The 12,162-nt window shown below is 36.7% G+C and overlaps 1 long non-coding RNA gene across 5 annotated transcripts in view; it reads left to right on the plus strand.

Annotated features, from left to right (window-relative positions):
- The window catches only part of LOC144382332 (uncharacterized), a 77,022-nt gene that overhangs the window by 7,868 nt on the left and 56,992 nt on the right, over nt 1-12,162 (plus strand). The window contains exons 2-3 of one of the 5 annotated variants that reach the window (XR_013449032.1): nt 5,453-5,563; nt 11,235-11,302. The exons of 3 other annotated variants lie outside the window; for them this stretch is intronic. This is a non-coding gene — a long non-coding RNA (uncharacterized LOC144382332). The remainder of the gene's footprint in view (nt 1-5,452; nt 5,564-11,234; nt 11,303-12,162) is intronic. One more of the 5 variants, XR_013449034.1, reaches the window with a different exon arrangement.

The raw sequence follows: 12,162 nt of genomic DNA on the forward strand, positions 1-12,162 counted from the left end.
CAGGAGCTAATCAGCTTCTCAAGAAGATCCAGGGCCAATGGCTGTGTAGAAAGCTGATTCTCCATCATCCAGGCCAGGCTAGTAATCACACAGACTTAGAGAGATCCAGTGCTGATGAACACAGACCATCAGGGGAGGTAAAGCTTCTGTGACAGTTAACTGTTACCACAATAATGCTGCGTAACAGATCACCCCAAAACTCAGTGGTATACATGTATTTATACTCACGCTCATGGATCTGGAGGCCAGTTGCTGTTTCAGGTGAGTTTGGCTGGTCTGGGCTAAGCCTAAGTGGCTCTGCTTCAGGCTATGTGCTTCTGGGCTTGATGTCAGGCTGTGAATCTGCCCCATAGGTCTAGTTCTGGAACCAAGGCTTAGGAGCAAGGGCTGCCTGTTGCATGTTCTTGGCACGGTGAATCACTTCCAGGGATATTCTGAGTCTCTGACTGCATCATATCAAGCTGATAGCCTATTGACCAAAACGAGTCACATGGCCAAGCACAAAGTCAAGGGGCCAGGAGCTGTTATCTGCCCAGTATGAAACAGTAACAAGGGTTGGATATATGACACCACTATGGCAGAGTGAAGACATCATTGGAACTAATCATCCAATCTGTCAAAACACCGTTCTTCACTTACCATTCATCATTTATCAAATGTGTTCTAATTTTGGTCTTCATTCCCATTACATTATCAAGGTGATTCAGTCACCTTATCTTATTCTCATTCTTCTAGCAAGAATATCTAGGATGCATTGCCAGGATTAATGGTTCATTGTTCTGATGTGCTCTTTTATTTTTTTGCAGTTATTCTAAGTCTTTTTTATGTTTTTATTATTTTATTCCAAATCTTTCCTTTTCAATCCAAGCTCTCTCTTTTATCTAAATAAGAATACAGAATACTGTAAAAGTTGTTTAATCCCACTTTATGTCATGTAGCTCTTGGTCCCTTTTCTGGATTTTTAAAAAGCAGAAACTCAGAGCAAAGTACACTGGAATGTAGGGAAGGTTATTTGATATAGAAAATGTGTAGTCTAGCCAAGAAGTGATTACTCCAGAAATCCTCATGGAGAATAAAGGATTTAATGTGCGACTTGATATTTTGGAAAAACAAACTGAGGATTAATAATATCCGGGTGATATCTCCCAAAAACACCAAAGGAAACAGTGAAGACATCTTAAAAGAATGGCTTCCAGATGCCTAGTAAATCATGTGTCCCTAACAAATGAGAACATGGCTAAGGGAGGATATTACTTATTTTGAAAAGATATGCATTCTTTGGATAACTAGTAGCATTTTGCACTTCAACTTTGTAATATTATTAAAGAGATAGAAGCCAAGAGCATTATCCTTTTCAAATAATGAAATGATGGAGAAGTTATTTACAGCGAAAATCAGTTTTACCATTCAGTGTGATTTGTTTGTTAAGAAAATAAATAAATCGGGATTTTTATGGTGAGGTGATTTGTCTATTTCAGCTGACTGGACTATATCTCAAAGTCTTGTGAAATAGGAGAGGATGATTGAAAAGAGAAAGATAGGATAAGAAAACCAGGATGATGCTTTGCACATAGGATCATTTTCAGATCCCTAAGTTAGAAAGACTCCGGAATCTGGGAATTGATTTCTTACAAACCATCTACACCCACATACTCTTTGGAAAGAATTCATGTGTTCCCAGTTTGGAAACCACTTAGTTTGTAGATAGAGCTCCCCATATTCCTATGCCCTTTGAGGTCTTACTCGTTTCCTCTGATACACTCCAGTATGGATTCGCATCAGTGAAAATGTGCCAGAACCTATTAGGTTTCAGAGTTGGGGTCATGAAGAGCATTTAGTAAGGTCACAGGCTTTGGTTTTTCATATTGAAATCTTCTTTCGACTTTCTCTGTGTTTAATTTTCTCATCCCCATAGTACTACCTGGCAAGTGTTTGTGTTTGAGCAGTTTTTCTCTGCGTCTTGCCACTGAACTGAAGACGGCAGAAACAGCAATAGCACCAGGAAAAAGAAACCAGTGTCTAGGGATCACAAACAGATTGTAATCAGATATTATAAAAAAGAAATTAGAGTGTGTGCATTCTCTCTGAGGGGTGTCGCACTTAATCGGTTACATTTCCTATAGAGGATATTAAGCAGAAATGGACCATTTCACAATTTCCATGGACATTAAGTGCTTGAAGTACAAAAAAAAAAGAAGTCTAAATGAACCAAATTAATCTTCTGTTTCCTTCCTAACTGGCAAATCAGTTGGAAGTAGGGAGCAGAAGCATAGATTAATAAACCATATGCAATATATGGCCAGTTGTCATTTGAAGGAACTGTTTTTTCCTCTGTCGTATTGATTACCTAAGTGTTATAATAACATCACAGGAGCACTTGGGGGTTAGGAAAGCGTGATGCTCCCCCCCCCGCCCCCTTTGCAGAAGTGTCTACTGCCTTAGCTTCTGTAACCTTACTCTGTCTTAGTTAAGGTTAGGTGCTGGTGTGAGAAACGAAGACTCTAAAAAAACCACTGGCTTACAGAAGGCTAACTTATGACAGCAAGTCTGGAGTGAGCGGTTAGGGCCTCAGCAGTAGCTCTCCTCTGCAGAGCCCTGAGGGGCAGGTTCCTTCGTCACCCTGCAGGGCCCACGTGTCCAAGGTCTGCTCCATCTCTAGCCATGGTGACTGCATTCCGGCCACCAGGAAGGAGGAAAGCAGGAGGAACGAGGGCAAAGGGCACATACGGGCTTGCTCGTAAGGACATTGCCACACTGCATTTCTACTCTTAGCTCACTGGCCAAAATTAATCATATGGAACATTTTTGCCTTTTGTGTTTTGAAGCTACCTTAATAGGTACATAGAAATTTAAATTTGGTACATTTTCTTAAGATTTGACTCTTATCATTATGAAATGACCCTATTTTTCTCTAGTAATGATTTTTATCTGAAAGTGTATTTTGTCTGATTTCAACAGAGCTTTCTATTTGATGTTTTCCTGGCATATCTTTTCCAACCTTTTACTTTTGACTTTTCTGGAAGCTTATATTTTAGATACGTTTATTGTAACACAATGTAGCTGATTAAAAAATAAAAACACAGTCTGTAATCTTTTGCTCGATGAAGGCATTTATTTACACTATGTGTCATCTTATTTTGTGCATTTATTTGTCCCATCTATTCTATGATTCTTTTTCTCTCCTCCATTGCCTTCTATTTGGATTATTTTTTTCTAACTCAGTTTTATCCCCTACTATTTGAAGTCACATACTCTGATACTACTCTTTTAGTGTCTACCACTCCCACCCCCCTCAAAAAAACCCTTCATAATTATCAAAGTCTCAAGTTGTTGGTTTTTTTTTTTAAGATTTTTAAATTCATTTATTCATTTGAGAGAGAGAGAGAGAGTGAAAAACCACATGAGAGGGGAGAGGGTCAGAAGGAGAAGCAGGCTCCCCACTGAGCCGGGAGCCCAATGTGGGACTCGATCCCAGGACTCCGAGATCATGACCCGAGCCGAAGGGTCGGGTCGGACCCATGCTGGGCGTGGAGACTGCTTGAGATTCTCTCTCCCTGTCCCTCTGCCCCTGCTGACCCCACCTCTCTCCCTCTTAAATAAAATAAAGATCTCAAATATATTGCAAAATACTCACCATAATAGATAAGCGTAACTACCATTTGTCACCACACAAGGTTAATATATTAGTGACTGTATTCCCTATACTGTATTTTTATCCCTGTGACTTATTTTATAACTGGAGATTTGTCCTTCTTATTCCCGCCTATTTTGCATATCACCCTACCTCCCTTACCCTCTGGCAACCACCAGTTTTCTGTATTTATGAGTCTGTTTCTACTTTTGTTTTGGTTTTGTCTATTTGTTTTGTTGATTCCACATGTAAATGAAATTGTGTAGGATTTATTTTTCTCTGTCTGACTTATTTCACTTAACATAATACCCTCTTGGTCCATCCATGTCACAAATGGCAAGATTTCATTCATTTTTAAAGGCTTAGTAATATTCTATTATGTATATATACCGTATCTTCTTTATCCATTCATTTATCAACAGATATTTAGGTTGCTTCCATATTTTGACTATTGTTAATAATGCTGCAATGAACATAGGGGTACTTATAGCTTTTCAATAATTAGTGTTTTCATTTTCTTTGGGTAAATACCCAGAAGTGGAATTACTGGATCATATGGTAGTTCTGTTTTTAATTTTTTGAGGAATCTCTGTACTGTTTTTCATAGGGGCTGCACCAATTTACATTCCCCCCAACAGTGTACAAGGGTTCCCTTTTCTCTGCATCCTTGCCAATACTTGTTATTTCTTGTCTTTTTTATTCTAGTCATTCTGACAGGTGTTGGGTGATATCTCGTTGCCGTTTTGATTTGCATTTCCCTGATGATTAGTGATGCTAAGCATCTTTTCATGTGTCTGTTGGCCGTCTTTGTTGGAAAATGTCTTTTCTGGTCCTCTGCCCACTTTTTGATCAGATTATTTGTTTTTTGCTGTTGAGTTGTAAGGATTCTTTAAACATTTTGGACATTAATCGCTTATTGCATATATCATTTGCAAATATCTTTTTTTTAAGATTTATTTATTTATTTATTTGACAGAGAGAGAGAGAGATAGTGATAGAGAGAGCACAAGCAGGGGAGCAGCAGGCAAAGGGAGAGGGAGAAACAGGCTCCCCGCTGAGCAAGGAGCCCAACACGGGGCTCAATCCCAGGACCCTAGGGTCATGACCTGAGCCGAAGGCACGTGCTTAACCGACTGAGCCACCCAGGCGCCCCTCATTTGCAAATATCTTCTCCCGTTCAGTAGATTGCCTTTTTGTTTTGTTGATGGGTTTCCTTCACTGTGCAAAACCTTTTTGACACAGTCCCAATAGTTTACTTTTGTTTCTCTTGCTTTAGCAATAAAAATATTGCTAAGGCCAATGTCCAAGAGTTTACTGCCTGTGTTTTCTTTTAGGAATTTTATGGTTTTAGGTCTTTCATTTAGGTCTTGAGTCCATTTTAAGTTTATTTTTGTGCGTGGTATAAGGAAGTGGGTTAGTTTCATTTTTCTGCATGTAACTCTCCAGTTTTCCCAGCACCAATTATTGAAGACTGTCTTTCCCCATTATATATTTTTCTCTCCTTCATTGTAAATTAATTGACCATGTAATTGTAGATTTATTTCTGGGCTATTTTGTTCCATGGAACTATGTGTCTGTTTTGTGCCAGTACCATAATGTCTTGAATACTATAGCTTTGTAATATAGTTTCAAATCTGGGATTGTGATACAACCATCTTTGTTCCTCTTTCTTAAGATTACTTTGGCTATTTGAGGTCTTTGTGATTGCATACAAATTTCAGGAATATTTGTTCTAGTTCTGTGAAAAATGCTGCTGTTATGATAGGGATTATATTGAGTCTGTAGATTGTTTTGGATAATATGGACATTTTTTTTAAGTAGATTCCACACCCAGTGTGGAGCCCAGTGTGGGGCTTGAATTCACGACCCTGAGATCAACCTGAGCTGAGATCGAGTCAAACTCTTAACCAACTGAGCCACCCAAGCACCCGGGTAGTATGGACATTTTAACAGTATTGATTCTTTCCATCCATGAGCATGATGTATCTTATCATTTATTTTTGTCATCTTTAATTTCTTTCATCAGTGTCTTATAGTTTGCAGAGTGTATGTCTTTCACCTCCTTGTTTAAATTTATTCCTAGGTATTTTATTCTTTTTGGATGCAATTGTAAATGGGATTATTTTCCTAATTTCTCTTTCTGATAGTTTATTATTAGTATATAGAAAAGCAGATTTCTGAATATTAATTTTTTATCCTGAACTTTACTGAATTCATGTATTCTAATAGTGAGTCTTTAAGGTTTTCTATATATAGTATCATGCCATCTGCAAATAGTGACGGTTTTACTTCTTCCTTACCTGTTTGGATGCCTTTTCTTTCTTTTTCTTGTCTGACTGCTGTGACTAGGACTTCCAGAACTACACTGAATAAAAGTGGTGAAAGTGGTCATCCTTGTCTTGTTCCTGATCTTAGGGGAAAAGCTCTCAGTTTTTTACCATTGAGTGTAATGTTATCTGTGGGTTGTCCAGTATGGCCTTTACTATGTTGAGGAATGTTTCTTCTTTACCTACTTTGTTGAGAGTTTTTATGATGAATGGATGTTGAATTTTGCCAGATGATTTTTCTGCGTCTATTGAGATAATCATATGATTTTTATTCTTCATTTTGTTAATGTGGTGTATCACAGTGATTGATTTGTAGATACTGAACCATCTTGGCATCCCTGGAATAAATCCCACTTGATTGTGGTAAATGATCCTTTTAATGTATTTTTGAATTCAGTTTACTAATATTTTGTTGAGGATTTTTCTATCTGTGTTCATCAGGGATATTGGTCTGTAGTTTTTTGTGTGTGATGGTGTCTTCATCTGGTTTTGGTAATGCTGTCCTTGTAGAATGAATTTGGAAGCATTCTTTCCTCTTCAATTTTTTGCAATAGTCTGAGACAGATAGGTATTAACTCTTGTTTAAATGTATGGTAGAATTCACCTGTGAAGCCATTTGGTCCTGGACTTGTTTGCTGAGTTTTTTGATTACCAGTTCAATTTTGTTACTAGTAATCAGTCTGTCAGATTTTCCATTTTTCCTGATTCAGACTTAGAAGATTGCATGTTTCTGGGAATTTATGATTTTATTTTAGATTGCCCAATATTTGGCATATAATTTTTTTGTAGCTGTCTCTTTGTATTTCTGTGGTGTCAGTTGTAATTTCTCCCCTTTTATTTCTGACTTTGAGTTCTTTCTCTTTTTTTCTTGTTGAGTCTGGCTTAAGGTTTATCAATTTTGATTATCTTTTCTAAGAACCAGCTCTTAGCTTCATTGATCTTTTCTTTTGTATTTTTTTTAGTCTCTATTTCATTTATTCCTACTCCAATCTTTATTATTTCCTCCCTTCTACTAACTTTGGGCTTTTTTGTTTTCCTTCTTCTAGTTCCTTTAGGTGTAAGGTTTGTTTGTTTATTTGAGACTTTCCTGATGTAGGCCTATATTATTATAAACTTCCCTCTTAGAACTGCTTTTACTGTATCCCAAAGACATTGAACCACTGTGTTTCCATATTCATTCTTCTCCATGTATTTTTTTTTTTTTTTTACTTTTTCTATGACTTTTTCATTGACCTATTGGTTGTTTAGTGGCCTTTATTGTTCCATGTGTTTTTTTCTTGTAATTGATTTCTAGTTTCATACCATTGTGGTTGGAAAAGATACTTGATATGATTTCAACCTTCTTAAATTTCAGACTTGTTTTGTGGCTTAACATGTGATCTATTCTGGAGAATGTTCCATGTGCACTTGAGAAGAATGTATAATCTACTTGCTGTTCTTGTTTGGAATGTTCTGTATATATCTGTTAAGTTCATCTGGCCTAATGTGTCATTCAAAGCCACTTTTTCTTTATGAATTTTCTGTCTGTATGATATATCCACTGATGTAAGTGGAGTGTTAAAGCTCCCTACTATTATTGTATTATTGTCAATTTCTCCTGCTATGTCTGTTAATATTTGCTTTATTTATTTAGGTGATCCTATTTTGGGTGCATCTGTTATATCCTCTTGTAGGATTGAGCCTTCATCATTACGTAATGCCCTTCTTTGTCACCTGTTATAGTTTTTGTTTTAAAGTCCATTTTATCTGATCTAAGTATTGCTACCCCAGCTTTCTTTTTTCACTTCCATTTGCATGGAATATCTTTTTCCATCCCTTCACTTTCAGTCTGTATTTGTCTTTAGGTCTGAAGTGAGTCTCTTGTAGGCAGAATATAGATGGTCTCATTTCTTTTTTATCCATTTGGTTACCCTGTGTCTTTTAATTGGAGCATTTAGTCCATGAATATTTAAAGTAATTACTGATAAGTATGTACTTGTTATGTATTATTATTTTTTTAAATTTTTTAAATTTTTTTAAAGATTTTATTTATTTATTTGACAGAGAGACAGCGAGAGCAGAAACACAAGCAGGGGGAGTGGGAGAGGGAGAAGCAGGCTTCCCGCTGAGCAGGGAGCCCGATGTGGGACTCCATCCCAGGACCCTGGGATCATGACCTGAGCCGAAGGCAGACGCTTAACGACTGAGCCACCCAGGCGCCCTGTTATGTATTATTTGTTCATTGTTTTCTGGTTGTTTTTATAATTCTTCTCTATTCCTTTCTTTTTCTCTTGCTCTCTTCTGTTGTGATTTAATAACTTTATTGTTATGTGTGTATTTCTTTTTAATTTTTGTGTATCTATTATATGTTTTTGGATTAAAGTTCATATATAGCATCCTATATTTATAGCAGTCTATGTTAAGTTGAAGGTTCCTTAAGTTCGAACACAGTCTAAAAGCACCAAATTTTACTCCACCTTCCATGTTTTGTGTATATGATGTCATTCATAACTTACATGTTTTTATTTTATGTATCCCTTGATGAGTTTCTTTATTTATAATTGATTGTACTGCTTTTGTCTTTTAACCTTCATACTAGCTTTAAACATGACCTTATTGTATGTTTGCTTTACTAGTGTAATTTTTTTCTTTCATAGTTTTCTTCTAGTTATGGCCTTTTTTTTCCCACCTAGAGAAGTCCCTGTAACATTTCTGGTAAGGCTAGTTTAGTGGTCATGTTTAGCTTGTTTGCCTGGGAAACTTTATCTTTCCTTTGATTCTGAATGATACTCTTAACAGGTAGAGTATTCTTGATTGTAGGTTTTTTTCCTTTAACTCCCTCTGGTCTGCAGACTTTCTGCAGAATTAGTTGATAGCCTTATGGGATTTCCCTTGTACATAAATGTTTGCTTTTCTCTTGCTGCTTTTATGATTCTTTCTTTAATTATTACCATTTTAATTATTATGTGTCTTGGTGTAGACCTCCTTGGGTTCATCTTGTTTAGGATTCTCTGTGCACCCTGGACCTGGATGTCTATATCCTTCCCCAGATTAGACAAATTTTCAGCTGTTATTTCTTCAAATAAGTTTTCTGCCCTTCTCTCTCACTCCTCTGGGACCCTTATAATGCAAATGTAATTATGCTTGATATTGTCCTAGAGATCCCATTTTTTTATTCTTTTTTTCTTTTTAACTGTTCAGCTTGGATAATTTCCATTACCTATCTTCCAGATTGATCCACTCTTCTGCATCTTTTAATCTGCTGTTGATTCCCTGTAGTGTACTTTTTAAAAATTTTATTATGTTATGTTAATCACCATACATTACATCATCAGTTTTTTTTAAGATTTATTATTTTATTATATTCTTTTTTTAATTTAGTATTTTTTATTTTTTTATTATGTTAATCACCATACATTACATCATTAGTTTTTGATGTAGTGTTCCCTGTAGTGTACTTTTATTTCAGTTATTATATCCTTCAGCTGTGCTGGGTTTTTTGAGTTTTTTGGGTTTTTTTTTGTTTGGGAGGGGGTTGTATTTTCTCTCTCTTTGTTGAGGTTCTCACTGAGTTCATCCACTCTTCTGTCAATCTGATATCATTGTGACCATTACTTTGAACTCTTTATCAGGTAGATTACTTATCTCCATTTCATTTAGCTCTTTTCCTGAGGTTTTTTTCTTGTGCTTTCATTTGGAACATATTCCTTTGTCTCCTCATTTTGTCTGACTCTCTGCATTTATTTCTGTGTATTAGGTAGGTCAACTGTGTCTCCTCCAGTAATGGCCTTATGTAGAAAGCATCCTGCGGTGCCCAGGAGAGCAGTCCCTCTGGTCACCAGAACCGGGTGCTCCGCAGATGTTGTCCCTGTCGGCTGCATGTGCCCTCCGCCTATGGTTGTGCCACAGCTGCTGCAGGGATGCTGGTGGGCGGCGCTGGCCCTCAGCCTCACCGTCAGCTGTGACCAGCCATGACGACTGCAGGCGCACCGGTGGCAGGGCTTGTGGGTTCCACAGGGGAACCCCAGAGCAGGGCAGGTGGTGCTAGCAAGGGAGATAGTATCAGAGCTGGCTCTCACAAGCTTCCTGCCAGCTAGGCTGAAGGAGCACAAGAAAAACGGCATCTGCTCCCAGAGAAAACTGCAGATCCCGGGCCCCTCTGGCACATGTCCTAGAATTATTCAATACATTTCTTTTACGTATAACCCAGGTGCTTTTCAAACTGCTGCCTCTATGCTGGGCCTGGGAGTAAGTAATAGAACATGCTGGCCCTTCAAGAGTGAAGTTTCCTATAGCCCTGCCATCTCCTACAGTGAATCCCTGCTAATTTTCAGTCAGGTATTATGGAGCAGGTCCCCAGGGCTGGAACTACCCACTGGGGCTTGATCCCCTTGCCCCTCCACACCTGTGATATCCCTCCCGGTTGTGGGTGCCCTACTTGGGGTTTGGCTCCAACCACATCTCAGCCCCTCCTACTCTTCTTGATGTGGCTTTCTCTTTATACCATTAGCTGTGGAAGGTCTGTTCTGTCAGTGTTCAGGTTGTTTTCAGAGTGAGTTGCATTACAATATAGTTTTTGCTTTGTTTTGTCTGCTTGTGGGAGGAGGTGAGTACTGCTTGTGGGAGGGAGTGTGTGTATACATACACACACACACACACACACACACACACACACACACACACACACACCACTAGAAAGTGGGGCTGCTATAACAAAGAGAATGTGCACTTAAAAAAATTTTTAGACATACTACACATGACTTTCTGAAGATTCTATCAATTTATAGCCTACCGATATATACCCATGTCCTTGACAACACTGGATATTATCAATCTTTATTTTGCTGATCTGATGAGAATATTATTTAATCTGCTGATACCTTACGATTAATGAGACTGAACATATTTGCTTACTTCTGTTAACCATTTGCTTTTCTCTTGTGTATGATTGCTGTTTGTCTAATTTACCCATTTTCATAATTTTTTCTGGCTCATTTTCCTAATAATTTGTAGATTTTTGAATGTTATGAATTTTAATGTCTTTTTTTAAACGTTTGATCCAGAAATAACTTTTAAAATATAAATATGAGCTAGTATAAATTAGAATCAAAATGTTTTCATAATAGATATTGTTCTTGGGGCAAAGATATGCATTGTATAATTGTTCTAAACAGTGAACCTTGTGATAGTTCCCTCTATCAATTCTTTGCTATTCTTCTCAAGTTTTATTCCATGAGTATGATAGTGCTCTTTATGACTACTTTTAGAATTGATACTTTTTCATTTCCTGTTTCTAGTCATTACTTGAATTGAGTGCTTTACTTGCAATCTGTGGCTATTCAAATTGAAGCAAAAGAGCCTACCAGTGAGTAGTAATTTCATATTTTATTGTTAAGAAATTCAAATATAATTGCTTCCTCAATCTTTTTTTAAAAAGTGTTGGAGATTCATGTACTAACAGTCATAATCAGGGAACTATTTCTAGTCAGATTTCTAATGCCTTCCTAGAGCAATACTTATTTTTGGAGACTCTAATTTTTTTTTTAATTTCAAGTGTTTAACATGTAATCGGTTTTCATCAGATAATTCCATCTCCATCATTTATCTAGAGCAGTTATATTTACATTTAACAATTATTGTTGGAGGGAGATTTTAGCATTGTTGGAATCTGAGAGTTTTACTAATCTATATATTTTACTATTTCAGAAAATGTTTCTTATTTCAAATAACTACTGTAATCTCTGTTTCTTATAAAATTCATGCCTGATTTCCTCAATCAGTTCTTTTGGGCTGTGAGTTTTTTGTAAAGTTATTGAGAAAGCCCTTTTGTGATAATTATAAAACATTGACTATAGCTATTGCTGATTTTTTTATAGGTCTTTCTTCATAATGTGAGAGGAATTGGTTGACTGCATAAATTGAAATAAACTAAAAATTATAAACCTTTTTTATTATCCCATAGGAATGCTTTCCTTAGTGGTAGAATACATATCATACAAAATGATTTAACATCAAAGATTTTTTTTTTAACTGCTTTGATTGCACAGAAGTGATATTGCATTTTATTGTATATTGCTTTTAAACCAGGAACATTCAGGACTTCACAAACTCAAGTTATATAATAGCATTTAGAGGAGGAATGTGTAAATTGTCTTAAAAATCAAGCCTAAACTTTGAGAAGTAAAATTGGTTAAGCCTCAGAGTTAAGAATCAGCATGATTTAGA

Source organism: Halichoerus grypus, chromosome 6 (assembly GCF_964656455.1).
Source record: "Halichoerus grypus chromosome 6, mHalGry1.hap1.1, whole genome shotgun sequence".
Classification (NCBI taxonomy): Eukaryota; Metazoa; Chordata; class Mammalia; order Carnivora; family Phocidae; genus Halichoerus; species Halichoerus grypus.